A 20,677-nucleotide genomic window follows, 5' to 3' on the forward strand; every position below is an offset into this window, starting at 1 on the left:
ATGGAAGATCCAGAAATTTAAGAACGGGGTTCCAAAATTTTAATATTCTTTTTTTTTTGTAATTTTTTCCTTTTTTCCTTGATATATGAAATTAAATTTAATCAAATTTTCAAATAATGGGATGTACTTGGCCCCTAAAGGGCTTAAAGCATCTGCCCCTGTGCTGTAATAAATATAAGGAAAACATTAAAGGTTCTCGACTCCTATATTAATTTTTGGATTTTTGAGTTATTAGAATATAATATTATTTTTATGGTTTCTAGATATTATTTGATGAAGTTTCAAAGATTTTCATAAATATTTATAAAGTTCGGTTCGATTCATTGATTTTACACTTGTATAGTTTTGGATTGACTCGTTTTTGCTTTCATTGCATCAGTTCTGCTGAGAAATGAACCTTTCACTTTATTTATTTTGTTTATGGACAATTTTTGGATGTTTGACGGATATTTTGTACCCTTCAATCCCATTTCATGGAATTTTTTAATGATTATAATTTATTTAAATAGATAACTCATATTACTTCAAGATGATCTTATTCCATTTGAATATTTTATTTGAAAAAATATTTTGAATTAAGTAATTTAATTTACCAATAACATCAAGGATTGATTATATGAAGATAATCTCATTACCACTCTGCAAAATCCCCTGCTCCCCAAAACAAGTTCCTGAACTAGTGGATCTTTTGCAGAGCTCTCTTTAGCTCTCTCCATTTTTCCTAAACCTTGAACAGAGAATTATTTTTCACTATGTTACCTTATCTTAATTAAATAAGGTGAATTGTCTTTTTTGCGGTGGATTATTTTTCACTATGTTACGTAATCTTAAACTGGGTGAATTGTCCAGACCACCGTCTCGCACTTTATACATAAACAAAATTAAATCTTTCACAAACCAAACCAAATGTTCATTTAGTTTACGAAAAAAATCATTACTAAAAAAATATTTATTTATTTTTTTGAATTATATATCCATATTTGGTTTAAGAATATTTCCTTCAAAGATAATAAAACATTCCAAAGATATTCAAGAGGCATCAATGGTAAAAGAGAAGATTAGTTGATTACTCTCTCAAGAGGTAGTTCGAGCAACTACCTCTATAAAATGTATGAACATTGTCAATAAGTAAAAGAAGTTCTGAAAGCTTAATTCGCTTCTTGTTACCGGGCCAGGCAGGTAGAGGATCAGCTTTTGATTAACTTGGAATGAGCAAGTTTCAAATATGATTTTCAAGGCTTTAAACTGTACCAACCCAAAGAAGGGGATATCCTTTTGTTTGACACTGCAAATGATTAGGACCTCAAGGAATAGGCAGATTGCAGTCAAAACAAATAAATTAGCATATTCAACTGCAAATTGAGATATATTTTACAGATGTATACATATATACATACAAATTATCATCCCCCATCATACAATCAAACATTAGGACATGTGTTATCCCTTCCCCACAGTTAAGCTACCTATCACGTGAGCTAAACAACTATGTATTAGAAAGGGAAAAAGAATAACATTTTCGAAACAAAATAATTACCCATGTGGGGCAGCCCCTGAGCATCAGAACTAGAACTACAACAATATGGCACTTTTTGCTGAAATAACTTTCCCGTGAAGATCAGAAACTTGATTTCATGAGCTTTGCTTGAGGCTTTATACAGATGTTGTCAAAGGGTTTCCCCTGTTCTACATGGATGTAATCTCTTGTCTTAAGAACCTGCGGATCGGTGGAATGAATGGGAGACAATGAGCAAGTTTTACATTCTTCCACATCATAGCAACAAACAAACTAGGACAATATAAAAGATCACATGATGGGGAATTAATTGGGTTGTTGTTTTTCTATTTTTGGTATTTCGGGAACATTAGGGACTGATTTTTGTTTGTAATTGGTTGATCATCATTTGAGTTAGTTTTGTTGTAGGGTATAAACATATTCATGTAGGGTACTGCTGTCTGTACTTGGTTCTTATGCAATAAAATTTCTAAGGCACTCTTTTCCTCCTTCCAATGTCCATTGAGTCTTTGTTGCTAGACGGTCATGAAGGGGGTTTTTAACGAGACATTCCTTTTTATCAAAAAAAAAATCACATGACCAGATCATGAAAATATTCTTGCTTCCTAATTTCAACTCTTTTCAAGATTCAATTTTATTATTTGATCCTTGCTATTGAATTATTGATCGGTTCTATTTCACAATAATGTCATAATATACTTTCAAAAGGTATCCGTAAATTGGGTTTTGTACGAGGACATTTTAGTGTATTTGTGCAAAAGTTGCTTCTATACAAGACAGGCTTGCAATGGTGGGATTTCTTTACAAGCCCATGTCTTCTTTACAAGCCCATGTCTTCTTTACAAGCCCATGTCTTCTCACTTTCCAGAAACAGAGACAATTTTTTTTAACTTTAAATGCTAAGTTCTTGTATGCTTAAAGTTACAAATATTCCATTCTTCATTAATGAGTAGATAATCATAATAGTTTTACGCACTTTAAAAGTTACTTAAGAGTTAAGTTTCAGTGTACATACCAGTGTTTCAAAAAACATCCTTGATGCTTCTTTCCGTGTCTTATGAGCCAATAGACCGTCCATAGAAAGTACCTTATGTCCAGGTACAACTTCATCCTCGAATAAATTCTGGAGATACTTGGCAACAGCCCTGAAAGAAAAGGTATGACCAAATATCAAGAATGTGAACTAGCTTCATTCCAATTATTTAGCTACAAGAAATAATTTGATAAATAATGCTAAATTAATGTTAAAATTATAGGGAAAGTAAACCACGGTAAAATAATCGACTGCATGTAGATTACAAACCTGGTACGAGAAGACCATCCGGTATTTTCAAGAAGACGATTTTCATCACCACATTGCATGCCATCATCATCATCATCAACGCCTAGCTCATTATCATCTACATTCAGAAATTCTGGAAGGAAAGAAAATAAATATTTAGCAACCTAATAACAGTATTATGATTAATTAAATAAATATGATTTTCAAAATATTCATCATTGGTCAAAACACAAAAGTAGAAGCAAAACAGAAAGAAATAAGATCAAACCTGTATCATTTGCAATTGCAACATCCTCACATTCCTGCAACCCATAGGACAAAGTCATTTACAGGATTCTTAATGCCTAAAATAAAATATGAAAGGCCAAAGCAAAAACAATTTTATGGGAACATAATAAATTCATGTGAAGAAACCATCAGCAGGACATGAATAAAGTGAGAACTGAAATAGTACGAGAACTCTCAAGTGCCCACCATGCTCGCTAGAATAGAACAAATTTATATACAACAGTTACTAAAACATATTTGAAAAAAAAGGTTTTTGCTTAAGGAAAGAAAAACTCATATTGATGCATCATGTATGTATATACACAGACCTTTTCTGAATACGTGGAATCCAGTTTACATTCTTCATGATCCTTACAGATAGTGTCTTGTCATCATTATCCAAGAGCACCTCAACTTGAGCCTCATCTGCTACACCAGCCTTACCATAACCAGTTTCATATGCATTTTGAGAGTCATTCACAGACTCACCAGTTCGTATAGTTGCAAGAGAATCGGTTCCATTTTCTATAAGTGCAGGGTAGCCTGCCTCTGCCATACTAACCTCAACTGAAGTGCTGGCTTTACTTTCTTCTAACAATAATCAACAGTTGCTTTTAATTCAGTTTCAGCTACAACAAAGCTTTCAACATCATGTTCTAAAACTTCAGTAGGATGGGATACTTTTTCATTTCTCAAATCCAACTCAGAAGTGTCCTCTCCAGGTGAGTACTCATCTTTTGATCAGGTGGAAGGCATGCTGCATTGTTTAACATGGAACCATCCTCATTTCTCATATCCAATTCAGAAGTATCCTCTCCAGGTGAGAAATCTTTGATCAGGTGGAAGGCATGCTTCATGTTTAACATGGAACCATCCATGATGTTGGTTACCTCCCAGCTGTCATGTTAACAGTATCTCCAGTAACAAGATCAGTAGGGGATGATACCCTGAACTCATTCAGAACAGAATGATTTGCTGCATTAGCAACTTCAATATTACCGCTGTCAATTTCCATTTCAGTGATCATATCTAAAGGTTCATGTTGCAGAAGTGAGGTACATCATCAACGGCATAGCTATCTGATGAGCGTTAAAATCACCATATTCTAGATGAGTATAAGTCTGGTTAGGAATGGCAGATGATTGTGCTTGCTCGTCATTTCCAAGATCACAGGCCAGAGCTTCCTCCAATTCCACCTTCAGCAATAATAGGTTTGACAGAGGACTCTGAATTCTTAGCTAGTCCAGATGATGCATGGTTTTCCTCACCTTCAGAAATCCTGATTCTGCTTAGATCATATGGTTCTCTGTACAAACATGCCAATTCACCAGAGATACCTATAAGCACACCATCAATTAGCAAATTATAACGTACTAAAGGTACAAGCAAGTGTTAGAAAGTCCTCCAATAGCAGAGGTAGAATTGTTTCAAGAATCAAGACAAATGCACAAACATTAGGATAGATCACAGATAAATCTTTCATCCACATGATTCTAGAACTTGAGTAATATTCATATATGTGACATCAGTACCCCAAAAAAAACAGAAACAATTTAAAAAAGTAGCTATTATGTCCACAGAAATGAGGCAATAGTGTACAAGCTAATAGGCAAAATAGATGTAGAAGTAGGTGAATCTTGTCCTCACTAAAGCCAGGGGATGCCCTAGATTAGAAAAACATCTAGAATAACTATAACTTTGCTCAACGAACGTAAATTCAATTTCAAGGGCCTTAAGGAGATATATTACAGTTGTATCTATAACTGTTCCTCACTTGGGGAAATTGACTTTAGATGCGGTTTACATACCACAACTCAACCCCCCCCTTTACGACCCAAAGATATCATGAATTTTCAAGACCATTATAATTAATTGAAAAGTTGAAATTCTCATTCCATTGAGCAACAAAGCATGCAGATACAAGGAATTTTCAGCATTTGATCTCACCAGTAAATATGGATTCACAGAAGATTTCATCTTCCAAGAATTTTCTCTGAATCAATGAAATTTCAGGGTGAGTGCAAGGCGCTTTCTTGCGTATGCGCGTATGTCTTCAGTATTAACCAACTGCTGACGAATTGTACTTGATAAGGGGGGAAAAGAAGCCGAATCAGTACATTTGATTTAAAAATAAGAAATGCTGTCATACTACAAATAGATTGTTATATTCTACACCAACAAGTAATCAAGAGTTTTAATACCATCAGCAAAAGTCGCTATTACAAATTGTTGACTACATAAGAAACAAAAAGGTGCTTTAGAGAAGGATGACACAACAATGAAAGAATAAACATGAGTACAGAATTTCCAAGTGCATGAATTTCATAAACAAATTTTGATTTAGAAACTCGGGCATTAGATAGCTCAAATAAGAAAACATGTTATGTTGACAGTGCAATAAGAAAAATGGTGATAATTATCTAATTTCAAATACATTTGAGAAAAAGAACAACCAGCAATAACCATAAGTTACTGAATCTTGAAAAGGTTCAGTAAGAACACATTTGTAACATACTCGCCATGTAAGACCATAGTATCATCCATAAGCACTTTTCTCTTGGTGGCACCATGTTGGTGCAGTCGCACGTTTCATTGGAGGAGGGGTTGGCTTCATTTTGAAAAGGGAAGATCTTCCAACTGAAGCAATGAAAAAAATGTATCATTCATAGAAGTACTTTGTAAAGAGCAATATTCCATTCTATTCTAGTAACTTAGAAGGTAAGTACTAGTTCCTTTTAGAGTTAAAAGTGCTGCTACCTAAAATAGAAGACAACAAGTCATCATCATCAGGAACTGAATCTCCAGTTATCCTCAATCGAGGTATTCCAAATGATTCAATTGAATTTGTACTCCCTGTAGTTAATGTACCAGTTATACTTCGTTTTTTCCCTGAAATGAGTTTGGTTCCAGCATCAATTTCATCATTTTCAGTTAGGACTTCTTTGTCTGGGGGTAGACACACCCAGCAACACTTGGTTTATCATGAGGTCCTTCTGGTGCAGAGAGTAACTTTTCAGGTGCAGGCAAATCAGATGTAGCACAATTGCTTGAATTTTCTAACTGATCATCACATAAAGCAGGCTCAGACATCTGAGTTTGGCAGGCTTCAACTGCAAGATGGTAGTTAATTAGGAATAATATAACATAAAAGTATCATAAAAAGAGATGGTATCATATAAAATTGGAAAATGAAATTCTATATAAGACTTCATTTGTAAAACTTGTAAAACAAACCTTGCACCTCAATGGAGGCTCCAGGGGAATGAACTTCCTCCCTTCTGGACAAATCCATCAAGTTTTGCTCTGCAGCAACCAAACTATCACTTCCAAAACTTGAAGAGACGAGAAATCTTTGTGAACAATAGGCTTTTCTAAATTTTCAGAATCAATTGGTTCCTGAAAGCCTTGAGCTTCACCATCAATAATTGTTGGTCTACTGGGAGACTCCAATGGACAGGAAGGGTCTGAAGCTATTGGTTTGGCAGGTGAGCATGTCTCTTCCAATTATCACTGGTTTGAGCATCTTTGCCAATTTCATATTTATGTGATGCTTGACCATTCTCCAAACAACCATCTGATATGGGCACATAGATGCTCCTTGAACATGATCTTCGAGAAGGGTCCTCCAAATCAAAAGTGACGTTGGAGCAGCTGGGAGATTCAAGACATTCTCCATCAGTTCTATCCATAGGCTGCATAACACCATTATGCATATCTTCCACCCTATCCAAACCATCAGGTTCTCTGATAGTACCGACAGCAGAAGTGTACTCCACAGACAAGGCATCATGGATAGAATTTACTTGTGGTTTAGTTTGTTCCTTCTCCATGTCACTAATGTGGAAGCCATTTTCAGGAGGCACACGAATTATAGGATCATGAACTATATCATTGTGCAAAGACTGATCCACTGGACCATTATCCCCATTGGGAAAATTTGATTTGTTAGAGCATTTTCCACAATCATTCTCCAATACTGTAAGATTGTGATTTTCTGATTCAATGCGATCAGCCAATTCCTTTTGAACACCAGACAAGCTAGGCACTTCCACCAATCCAGGGGCATCTGCATCCTCGCCGTTCTCAACAAATTCAGAATTTGCAGTCAGGCCTTCAACCTAACAGCAAGCAGAACATATTAATAAAAGCTCAGATGTAAAAAATCACCAGAATGTATAATTTTCTACGACATAAATTCAAATCAAAAGGAAATTGAGATGTATGTTGAGTTGAAAAAAAAAAACCTGATCCCCACTGCAATCCATTGGCACAGTTCTAAATTACTTGGGTCTTGTTTTTGTGGTACATCTGACCCTTGATCAAACCTGAAATGACATAAACAAGTCAGGCGAGCCAGAAATTTCAAAAGTATCATGATGGTTGCATAAATTAACCAGTGAAATTAATGACTTAACAATTGGCAGTGTTTAGCAATCTATCCATGAGGGGATCAAATGACTGCACTATCCAAAAAATATTATAAGGAGAAATACGGTAGGAGTATGAGAATTTCATAAATGACATGATTGGATATATATACATATATATATATATATATATATATATGAGGCTTACTCTGAAACTTCAACAGGTCCTGGCACTGCAACCTGATCTCGGACAAGCTCCTGCTCAAGATTAATCCATGACAAAGATTTTTTAGAAGATGATTAACATGATAGGAAATAGCACAAATAAGAAGTGAGAAAAGGTCAATTCATAAAGAATACAAGTTTAATACCACAACCCAAAGACATAACTTTGAAGAGCCAACAAAACCATCCATTCAACAAGTCAAAGGTTCTGCAGACCAGAGAATCCCGGGAAGAATATTTTCAACTTCAGGAACTAATGATCAGGTCTTAATGTTCAAACCACCTATGAAATAGTAAATAACCCAATTCATGCTCATGAGCCCAACCTAAAAGGATATACATGAATGCCATGCTCTGATGATATTATTGCATCAGCTGTTCTCCAACCACTGTTGGTTTAACAAAACATTTGCTCTTTTACCAATCTACCTTCTTTTTTTTTTTGAAAAGTAAAAAACTATTTTATTAATATCAAAATAAGGGGTACATCACTTTGACAAGAACTTCATTAAAAAACCTCCCTAACCCTAAAATGGAGGAAAAAGTATTCTTGACCAGGAGACCAATATGGGACCTGCACCAAATCACCGAATTACCAATCTTCCTTATTAGAGCATTGTATTACTGCTGTCCATCCCTAAGAGGTAACAACCTGCTCCATCATGATCACAACTATTTTGTACCAAACATACTCATTTTACTATTGATGAAGTTTGTAAACCTCACAAGCAAGGTTAGAGGATTGTTACATATCCAATGAGGGTATTGATTAAGTATATTTAAATGGACAAGTTTAGAAGGAAAATAGGAGGGAATCAGCTGAAAGGACAAGTTTAGAAAGTTGTGACGTCTCCCTAAATCATAAATCAAATCTACTTAAAGCTGATACCAACCGGTGCACAAGTGCAGGAAATATTGCTGCAAAGCCTAGATCTTCATCATCGTCTTATCCCTAAATCATAAATCAAATCTTAACTAACATCATATTTCAACTCTAAATCTAAACTACTATTCATTGGTACAATTCACAGATGCAAAAAACATCCAAATCAATTTGGTCTTTTTGTCGGACTTTAAGCTTAAATCCTCCTATCCGATATCAACCTTCAAAACTCAAAACAAATCATATTTTCAAATCCATGTAAACCCCAAATCAGAAATTATTGCTTGCTATAACCACTCTTTCTTAAATTTCCAGATCCTACATTAGTAAGACTCCTGCTGATTAGAAACCACTTTCGAAGCAATCACCAAATATCAAGGACACAAGAGAATGACAACACTACCTCATCAAGGAGACCAATCTGAGAAGTGTCACCGTCACCAAACCGCTCTGGAAGTATTCAAAATGCAGAATTTAGATTCACTAAATTTTGCTAAGCAAATGTAGCTAAAACTAACATTGCCACAGTCAAAAGCATGCGCTAACCATCCAATCCAAATTGTGATGTAGAGTAAACCATGTCACCCATGGTATCTTGAAGTGTAATCTGCTCTCTTGAGCTAATGTGATGATCAACGTAGTTACTGCCAGGAAAATTATGTTTAGTTAACATACAGTACTTCCATATACTTTATGAAATGTTCAATGTGTATCGTAGTGCCAAAGCAGCACATACAACAAGAAAGGCAATCTAAAAGGTAAAAATATCAGGACTAACCCCTGAAAAATCTCATTGTCAGGCAGCTCAAAGTCATCAAGATCAAAAGTCTCAGGCAAAGTGATTGAATGGTAGGGCGCAGTCGATTCTTCTGGCGGTAAATCAACAGCAGTGGAGCGAAATGCCTGCTTTATCTTGAGCAAGGCTTCGCTGCAATCATCAAAAGGTAATTCACCTTTCGAGAATATATCCTCACTACTCCAAGGAGATGACTGGACAGTCGTAGTGCAATGGGTACATCAGGGAACAGAATAGAGTCTGCTCAAAGGCCACATAAACAACAAAAGGCAATCCAAAAAGTTAGCCAAGCCTAGTCAACTTATTCTGTCACAAGGTTTCTCGTGAACATGAAGGAAATTAGATAATAGAATGTGAAAAGCATCAACCATAACCTTTATCTAATTTGATTAGTTCAGAGATACACATGAACAACAAAATCAACAAAAGGGCTGAACAAGCTCAAAGGTAATTCCTCCACTGAGTAGTAACTAAGTAACTGCATATTTAAGAATATGCTATCAACAGCATGGATAGTAACCATGTTCCAGAGGAAAATTACTCCTACACGACCACAGGTTTCCAAAGAAACCAATAGAATTTCCAGGAACACCCCAACTATTCCCAAAAGGGGAAGGTGCATAAAGAATTTAAAGAAGATTAGTTCACGTCACTAAGAATGGGAGAAAAGGATGTTATGGGTTTCTAAAAATTATCCAGAATAAAATTTCAAATGGAACTTAGGAATCAGGTTTTCTGTGCCAAGAATCGATGGAGAAAACTATGCATACTGCCCCATAATTTTCTGGAGAGTGCACGTTTACCAAATTGGTTCCAGGTTTAATAGTGAGATCAAGCCATCAAACATGCCGATTTTCAAGCTAATCTTAGTATATGTGATTTTCAAATCCAACATACCACTTCTACAAATATAGGGTTGAAACTGTCTGATTTCATCAAGCCGTTGGTTTGGTGATATTTAAATCACAAATCGTGTGGGGGAGGTTTGATTTTGAGAGCAAATCCATAAATCATTGAACAAGGGCAAACAAATAAACGTTCATTAATTACATGTTGCTACTTGTATAAGTAGTCAAAAAGTGAAAGGGCAATACCTAAATCATAATTAACTAAAAATGAAACAATGACCAAGATGCAGTTACCAATTATGAACAACCAGTAATATCTAAAGAAAAAATAATACAGCATAAATGAGAAGAAGAAAGAAGGAATGCATATCTAAAACATTCTAGAGCGAACTAACCTTAAGAAGATTTGGATATTGCATCACTAAGAGGAAATGAATAAATTAATATAAGTAAACCAAGATAAATGTGAAATTTAAATTCAGAGATATCAAGCTAACAAGTAAGGAACTAAAAAGTACTAACCAACAGAAACACCGATGTCAGTATCCGCCACCTGTTCTTCCGGAGCTTCCTCTCCAGATGTGCTGCTATCCATATTGTCCCCAAGGGACCTTTCTTAGCCAATATAAACTGTGAATAAAACATTTCTCTCCCACTATAATCCTATTGGTTTCATACAACTTCCCGACTTCTAAATATAACAAACCCAATTATTAAAGCCTACAAATTATTAATCTATCCCCAACAGAATTCAACAATCTCAAGAGATCACGAGAGAAACCCTAAATTTCTAATTCCCCAACAGAACCAAATTTCCACTTCCAGCCATGGAAAACAAATTTACTTGACAAATATCCCCAATACTGAATAGAAAACAAAGAAACCCTAATTAGTCCCCATCCACAAAACAACCTTTGAAACCCCCAAAACTCCGTAGCCAAAAAAGGGATACCATTCCGCTTAATTCACAGAGCGACCACTCAGTGGAACTTCTAATACCGAACCTTCAGAATCTGAAAAAGAACTCGCTGAACTTTGTGATCTGAGCTGAACCTAGCGTTCCACGGAAGGACGGCGTTTAGTGGGAAAACTTCAGCTGAACATTGAGCTGGGGAAAAAGGATTGGAGAGAGACCGAGTTAGCTAGCAGGCAGATCGGACAGGCATTACATAAACTCAAAGAGGAAGTGTCTTGTGTAAGAGAGACTTTGAATTTTGTAATAAAGAGAAGACTAGTAAACTAAATTATTACTTTTTTCTGTTTTAGTACTAAACTTTATTTATTTCAAATTATGCTAACGTTTAGTCTATGTTTCAATTTGGTAACTCCGTTAAAATATTAACATAACTGTTGAGAGGATATTTTTTTATTTTTTCAATATTTCCTTATGATAACACATCAACATCACCATTAAATTTTTAAAAACATATCCCAAATTGAAAATATAAACTAAACGTTAGGTATGTTTTGAACAAAATAAAATTTAGGTATTAAAACATAATAAAAGCAATAGATTAAATACTAAACATGTAATTTATCCTTCATTTTTTTTTTTGGGTCTTTTTAGACGTTCAAGTCGGGCTGTGTACACTTCGTAATTGGCTTACATACAGTTCTCCTAGTTGGTCAACAACTATTTATCGTATCATATATATATATATATATTCCAATTTTAAGGTTCATTACGGCCAATATTTGATAATAATATTTTTTTTCATTTAATTTTGTATAATATTTTTTTGATCGTTTAGAGTGATTTCATGGTAATCCAAAATATAATGAAAGCATTTCTAATTAATAGTTAAGATTTCATTATGAGATATTTATATATATTTTTCCATTCTCACACAGAAAACAAGTAGAAAGAAATAGTTGTCACTATTTAAGTATAGTTTGGGCAACTGACTAAAATTTAATTTTAGATTATTCGAAAATCTAATAGAAATGAACATTTAGAAGATTTTATTCAATCCATCGATCCAACCAACCAACCCACTCTTGAACCTTAATTGCAAATGAGTGATCACTATATTTACAATTCAATCACCTATTACGTAGATTGAAATGAATTTTTATATTTTTATATTCTCTGTATCGATTATTGATTTTAGTTCTTCCTTGAAAGAAAATTTGATACAAAATGCATATAGTTTAAGGAACCACAGTGCATTTAAGACTGTAAACAATAGAAAGATAAGGTGAAAGATGATTTCTCTTTGTTGCATACCTCTTAATAGAAAAGATATGACTTTCTAATGTATTAAAAAAATTAAGAAACTTAAACTAATATATTTTCCTAGCACATAAGTTTCAACAATTTCAAGGAGTTGTAGTCTAATTTTTCTTATTCACATTGGTATTTTTATTGGAAGACATTTGATTTATATAAGTTTATCTTTTGCACGATTCCTTACAAAATGAGGACAAAATAACATTTATAGAATCAATAATTTTCCATTCTTCTAAAAATAATAATATATGCAAAAAATATCTGAATGTTTAAAAAGAATAATAATATGCACACACAAAAAAGTATTTGAGTGTTTTGAACCATTTCATAAACATCTAAGAAAATATCAATTTTTTTAGATCAAATCATGAATGATAAAATTTAAATTTCATACACAAAATTGAAGAGATTAGGTGAAAAATTTGTCGTAATTCTCTTAATAGAAAAGATGAGATTTTTTTAAAGTGTTCAAAAACTTTAAACTAATATATTTTTCTAACTCAGAAGTTTCAACAATTTCAAGAGAGTTTGTAATCTAATTTCTACTGGTATTTCCGGATTTACGCTTCTCAATTTTCGGTTTCACTATCTCAAATGTAGTTTCCTTTACGTTTATGTCTCAGAGATTTGAATCAATGGTTTTTCAAGTTCTTCAAGGAAAATTATAATTTGTCTCAAATGATTCAACAAAACTCTATCTAACATGTGGGAAAAATAACAAGGCTATTTCATGTGGGGGGAAATTAGAATTAGTACGGTATTCTTTTAGTTGTAAATTTTGTGGCTGTAAAATGAACCCACAAGAAAAAAGCAGTTTTGAAGCTTCTATGCCTGGAATCATAGATCTTGGCCTGTTTGCTCCCCTGGTTCAGAGTTTTGGGATATGAAAGTTGTCTCCATCGGTTAAAGCAACTTTGGAAGGATCAGCAAATCTATTTAAAGCTTGTGATAGAATAGAAATCAAAGACATACCTAGTAAAGCACTCAGATTAGCCTCCTGCTATTTAGCTGGACAAGGCTTATAACATTGCATTATTTAAACTTGGATATCTTAAGTATTCCAGTTTTGATTGAATCCATGATATGTCTTCATTGTTTCTGCCTGGCCTGTTCCATTGTCTTTCAAGCCTTTTATTGACCCATTCCCCTTAGCTGAACTTGGTAGGCATGCTTTCTGACCTTCAGTCAACTTTCTGGTTTTTCTCCTGCCTTCAGTTGCTCTGTGAATGAGCAGGCACTTTTTTCATGCTTTTCTCCCTGGGTCTTTGGTCGTATTAATAAAATGGTGACTTTTTAGTATTTTTGTTGAAAGAGTTTATTATTAGAAGCATTATTATTTATGTATTTATTTTCCATGATTTAAACTTGAAAGACCTTCATGCTTGCAAGCAGCAGTTGGATTCTCTTTCTTTGAAAATTATTTCCTGTAAAGATCTCTACTAACTTCAGGTGCTTTTAGCACAATTAAACAGCCAGGAAAGCATCTTAAATTCTTTAAAACTACTTTTAGGAAGGACACAATATTGCATCAAATGGGACCTTAACTGTTTTCATACTTTCCTAAAGTATATACTCTGAAGTGTCACTTTTCTATTTACAATGTAGATCCTTTCTTTCCATCTTATTCCAAGTTTTTTTTTCTTTTTTCAATTCCTGTTTCACATAATGCATTACTTTCTCAATGGAAGGATTTTGTCCCATTCTTTATGCCAGGGATTATGGCTTTACTTGAAGCATATAATTTTGGGCATCTGGGAGCAAGATAAGTACTTTTCTCATCAGGCTGAACGGTGTGGTTGTTTCAATGTAGAACAGATGAATTTTCTAGGCTTATATACTTGGGTCATATTTTTTTTCTTTAATATTCTTGTGTTTAGCTGCATAAATTACTGTTTAGACCTTAAATTCCCTTTCTTTTGTTCCTTGCCCTGGATTTCTTGCAACAGAAGGAAAATACTTGTTGAAGATCTCATCAAATTAGGCGGCGAAACAGAAGATGCCGAGGAAGACACTGCTGAAGCAGAAAGACTATAGGGAAACATACTGAAATTTTGGTCGTGAAATCTTTTTTTTAAAGGATCGTTAGTGCATATAATATAACATTATTGTATTTTAACATAGAAATAAGGTAGCACTTGACTTCAAAGTATAAGCTTACACGTGAATATTTTTTATCACCTACTACAAACTGAATATATTAAAATGCGGCATAATTCGAAAACAGCTTACAGGTGAATTATTAACCTCATGGCGAAACGACAACGTTTCAATCAACTCCTATATAACTCAGAAACGGCAACGTTTTAACATAGCATCAAGCAGTAAAATGTTAGATTGTTAGTGTATTAACATGGAAAATAAGCATGTCCGCTTTTAGATAATAAATTAGCCTTTCAACTCATAATTTGGCTTGAAAAGGTAGTCATCTTTGGACACTCGATCACGATAAATAGGAAAATCTAAGGTATTTTTCCTACTCAAAGATTCAACAATTTTAAGAGAGTTTGTATCCTAATTTTTTTTTCTATTTGGATTGTTACTTTTAAAGAAAATAACATTAGTTTTATATAAACTTCCTTTTTATTATATGATCCCTAATAAAAAAAGACAAAAATGACATTTGTATAATTAACAAATTTTTATCTATTCTTGAAAAAAGAATGATGACATGTAGGAGTATCTAAGTGTTCCGAATCATTCAGGAACATCTAAAAAAATCAAACTTTCTTCGAGATCACCTCATAAATGATAAGATTCAATTATTTAACACACATATATATACATACAAAGAGATAATGTATATGAGTTTGAGCAACTAACTAAAATTTAATTTTAGATTATTCGAAAATCTAATAGAAATGAACATTTAGAAGATTTTATTCAGACCCATCGATCTCAACAAACCAACCCACTCCTAACCTAAAATCCCGGACGCCCCAGCCTTGAGCCTTAATTGCAAATTGAGTGATCACTATATTTACAATTCAATCACCATATTTACGTAGATTGAAATGAATTTTATATTTTTATATTCTTCTGTATCGATTATTGATTTTTAGTTCTTCCTTGAAAGAAAATTTGATACAAAATGCATATAGTTTAAGGAACCACAGTGCATTTAAGACTGTAAACAATAGAAAGATAAGGTGAAAGATGATTTCTCTTTGTTGCATACCTCTTAATAGAAAAGATATGACTTTCTAATGTATTAAAAAAAATTAAAGAAACTTAAACTAATATATTTTCCTAGCACATAAGTTTCAACAATTTCAAGGGAGTTTGTAGTCTAATTTTTCTTATTCACATTGGTATTTTTATTGGAAGACATATTGATTTTATATAAGTTTATCTTTTGCACCGATTCCTTACAAAATGAGGACAAAATAACATTTATAGAATCAATAAATTTCTTGTCCATTCTTCTAAAAAATAATAATATATGCAAAAAAATATCTGAATGTTTAAAAAGAATAATAAATATGCACACAAAAAAAGTATTTGAGTGTTTTGAACCATTTCATAAACATCTAAGAAAAATATCAATTTTTTCAGATCAAATCATGAATGATAAAATTTAAATATTTCATACACAAAATTGAAGAGATTAGGTGAAAAATTTGTCGTAATTCTCTTAATAGAAAAGATGAGATTTTTTTAAAGTGTTAAAAAAACTTTAAACTAATATATTTTTCTAACTCAGAAGTTTCAACAATTTCAAGAGAGTTTGAAGTTTCAACAATTTCAAGAGAGTTGTAATCTAATTTTATCTACTGGTATTTTGAAAAAGATAATATTAATTTTATATAAATTTATCTTTTGTCTCGATCCTTACAAAAAGAGAACAAAATGACATTTATAGAATCAATAAATTTTTTATCTGTTCTTGTAAAAAGAATAATAACGTATACAAAAAGAGTAAATAAGTACTGTGAATCATTTCAAAAACATAAAAAGAGAAAACTCATTTTTTTTCTTCATATGACATGATAAAATTTGAATATTTTATAAAAAAATAAAGAGGTAAAATAAAAAAATATCCCTTTATCGCAATCCTCTTAATAGAAAAAAAGGAGATTTTTTAATGTGTTAAAAACGTTTGAAAATTTTTGGATAAATTTCATTTAAGTTTATGAAATGCTTTTTCAAGATTACTTTTTTGACTAATTATAAACAAAGACTCTTTCATTCTAATCTATTCCGGTCAGAATACGAATCTCTTAAGGTGTGTTTGGTTCACGGAATGTAAGATTACCTCTGGGAATAAGATTACCGAAATGTAACATTACCTAACACATTACTGGGAATGTTACATTTCTGTGTTTGGTTTGTTTGGTAGGAATGTAAGATTACAATGTTTGGTTGAAGAAATAAAAGATTATTGGAATGTATATTTTACGAAATTGTCATTGTTCTATATTTTTAACAAGTGGAATTCTAAATATTTAAATGAAAATATTTATATAAAAATTCATCGATAATATATTATTTTATTATTTTTAATATATATACTTTTTAATAAAATGTATATATAATTTTTTTATAAAATTTAAAAGATAAATGGGTAGAATAAAAGAGTAAATATATCATGTATTATTTTAATTTTAAATAATATTAAATTTTACATAATTTATCTAAAAATATATTAAATTTTTACATCAACATTTAACTAAATAAACATATAAACCTTTTAATAGATGAACCATTTTACTCCTACCAAAATGTACAAAGATGACTTTATTATAAATGAATGCATTTACTTTTTAAATATGTATAATTAAATTAAAATTTTATATATACAATTAAACAAAAATCAAAATTATATATATTATATAAAATTATAAATTAATGTTTATGTATTTCTTTTGGTACATAATTAATATTTATGTATTACTTACGCATTTAACAAAATTAATGTGTAACTTTAATAATTATCAAAAAAAATCAAAACTTAATTCAAGTGATTCTTAGATAACATATCATCTTATCTTTTTTTCTTCCGCCGCAATCAAACCATCAATATGAAAAAAATTAAGGCCCCTATTTCTGGTAGCTTATGCATTGCTTTTCTAACCTTATTATGAGGCTTTCCATCTAATTACTTAAAGATGTCAAAAGTACATAGAATTTGATCAACTCTACATACTACAAGTTAAAAACTACTCGTCCTACAATTTTCCATCAAATTCAGTTTTCTTTGTTTGGAGTCCAAATGGCCCTTGCTAGCTACCCAAAGTCAAAATCCAGGGACTAACATCTCAACCTTGATATAACTCAAAACCAACACCCAAAACACCAAGTAAACTTCCTTTTGAGTTGAAGCGGTTCTAGAATATGATAGAAGGTTTGATAAATAAAAGTATGCATTTGATGCACCCTTACTTTGAGGATCTCCAAGCTGTATATAACCAGAATATGATGAAACAAAATTATTACCGCTTAAAAAGATGTTATTGTGCATAGGCTTCAATAGATGGCAAAAACTAGTGTTCAAGTAATTTAATACCAACTTACTTTGTTAACTAGAGAAGATAACAGCTTACGTTCTTGCTCCGGTTTGCTCTTTAGCAGTGCATACATGGTCTGCAAAATATAAAGTTGAGACATTTGTAATATAACCTAACGGAAACAAGAATTGAAGTACAATAAACATTTCCAATTACTCATTTTAGGATATGAGATTCCATCCCCCAAAGTAAATCCTTAACCTTGCAAAACACATATCAAGATACTCTAGATTGACCTATGATCTATTTTCAATTCCTATAAAAAAAAATTCAGATGCATCAAGTAAGCTTAAACTACCATGTAAAATGGGAATTCCAACAAAAGCCTTCAACAAAAAGATCACAAAGCTTCGATAATTGCACAATTTATACAAGGATTCCTTGTAGTCAATCTTCCACAAAAATTGAGATCTGCTAATGATCACAATTCACAAGTAGTGCATAGGTTGGCACTTAGCAGATAAGACTAACCTTTAGTGCCTTATCTTTCAAAGGCAGTAACATATCTCTCGATGCCTCCTCAACTTCATTGACAAAACGCTCATACCTGAAAAACTTGAAGAAAACTCAAGTTGTACTACCTTTGGATTATTTTTTTCAAATCATTTTAGTACGACAATAGATTTATTCAGGTTTGTTATAGTCATTGGTTCAACTTTTTGAGTTTGAAAATTAAATTAGTTTAGTTTTGAACTATACTTTAGATGGTTTGGTTTGGATCATTTTGAATAATAAATCACACAAATGCCTAAACTAATTTATTCTGGGCTCCAAGGACCATCCTCATTAAAATTTAACAAAGTGACCAACTTAGGAAGCTTAAAAATGCCACACAACTGCCACAAGGGGGAAAATGTCAAACATACCTCTGCTTCAAGCAGTCCTCCCAATACCAGAAAAGAAGGGAATAGCCATCTTTTGTCTCTAGAAGCTCGTTCACAGGACGTTGTAAGAGTTTTTTCAGCTTTTGATCAGACAATAACCTGTAAAAATTGAAATGTGCAACAATTGACAAAAACCATCAAACTATGTCAATATACACTTCCCACCTTAGATTTTGGGAAAACTCCGGACCAACTAAATCTAGATATCTTCTAGAAGTGCATAACAGGGATTCGTGTCTGTAATGTCATAATTTTTAACGCCCACTATAGGACAGCTACTATAGATGGGAGGTTACCAATCTCGGGCACATAATGTTCTTATACCTCCTACCTTAGCCACTATTTACCGATAACTTTCGCTCTATCCTAATGTAGCACATGAACTACATGAATGAATGAGATTGAAAAGAAACTTAATAAGAAAGAAATACTTTAAAAAGAAAACCAGTGAAAGGTAGGGAGAGCAAGAGTCACTTTGAAATAAAAATTTCTTTTAAAGCTTCGAATCCAGTAAATGCATACCACTTTCCTACTTTTGATGTTACTAACCCTGCAATTTGAACAATAGCAGTTTAGCAACTAGGAGAAAAATATCCAGGGACAATTTAATAAAATGCATATAATAATATTTGAGTAGATCAACACATTTTGACATTACATTATTCAAATAAACTCATGAAAAGATTTTCGAACGAACAACATTCAACATGTAAAACTAACCCATTGCCACAGATCAAATTCAAGCATACTATTTTTTTAAAAAAATTAACAGCAAGCAAAAGCATAACTGCTCCCCTATATTACAAGTGAACGCAACTAAAAGATTATCAAATGAGCATAAATTCAGTAATGGCCAATGGGTCAAACACACCGCAACTATAGATGAAATGTATTAAAACCATAAGCTCAACAATCATAACTTTCCCAAATCCTTAAAACTTAACAACATCAAAAACATGGAAAATCATACCTAAAAGCCCATAAAGCGACTTCAAATTAGCAACAGGAAAAGGCATAAACTTTATCAGCAGTCGTCCTTGACTAATCAAAACCATCTTCATATCCCATACATTCCTTTCGATGATTCATAAACTTTAGCGTACTGATACATCAATCTTCCCCCAAGTTCCCTCTTCTTCTCGGTTAATCTCTTCAGTTCCTCCACGTTTCTAACATCTATAGCCTTTTCCCACTTCCCCTCCTCTCCAAACACTTCCTTTTCCAACTCTGATTCATCCTCGTACCACACACTCAAAGCACTTGCTTTCACCAAAGGCAAAGCTGGCAAATTCTTGAACTTATCAGGCTCTATAGAGAACCTATTACTCTGGTTTCCGTCTTCAAGAGACAAAACTGGAGGATTGGGCTTTGGTCTTTGGTTGTTTTTCGTGTTTTTATCAGTTTTTGGAGTTTGGGTATTGTTAGATTTCTTCTAAGTTGAGAACTCTAGTTTTTGGCGTTTGGGTTTTTTTGGAGGCGTTGGAGGTTTAAGGGGACCATCTTTTCGAAAATCGACATCGTAGAAGCCTAAATAAGGAAGGGAAGAATTGGCGGTGAAGCCAAGAGAGGAAGCAAATGATGCTATATCGGATTTCAGGAGCTCAACGTCTTCTGGGGCATTTGAGTTCGACATTTTTGTTTTTGCATTAGGCTTCAAAGAGCTCAAAGTCTTTTCGCCAACAGAGGATGAGAATAAACAAATACATAAAGGAGACGTGGGATTAATATTCCCAACAAAACAGAACAAAAAAAATTATTGTTGGTATTAAACTTTTACGGGAACGTGACCCATCTAAACGTGGATATTTTAACTCGGAAAAAATATTCATCCTAGGAATGCAAAAATCCGTGAACCAAACAACCCTTATATTAGTT

General features: G+C 32.9%; 1 long non-coding RNA gene and 2 pseudogenes across 1 annotated transcript; all 3 read right to left on the bottom strand.

Moving 5' to 3' along the window:
• Positions 1-1,319: 1,319 nt before the first annotated feature.
• Positions 1,320-9,859, bottom strand: LOC120113710 (annotated as a pseudogene).
• A 693-nt stretch (positions 9,860-10,552) lies between these two features.
• LOC120113913 lies at positions 10,553-15,339 on the bottom strand. Its single transcript, XR_005515349.1, has 3 exons — positions 15,327-15,339; positions 14,185-14,188; positions 10,553-10,904 (listed from the first exon to the last, which is right to left on the bottom strand). It is a non-coding gene; the product is annotated as an uncharacterized LOC120113913 (long non-coding RNA).
• A 2,308-nt stretch (positions 15,340-17,647) lies between these two features.
• LOC120113711 lies at positions 17,648-20,448 on the bottom strand (annotated as a pseudogene).
• Between the last annotated feature and the right edge of the window lie 229 nt (positions 20,449-20,677).

The sequence above is a fragment of the Hibiscus syriacus genome, unplaced genomic scaffold, assembly GCF_006381635.1.
Source record: "Hibiscus syriacus cultivar Baekdansim isolate YM2019G1 unplaced genomic scaffold, ASM638163v2 tig00110213_pilon, whole genome shotgun sequence".
Taxonomy (NCBI): Eukaryota; Viridiplantae; Streptophyta; class Magnoliopsida; order Malvales; family Malvaceae; genus Hibiscus; species Hibiscus syriacus.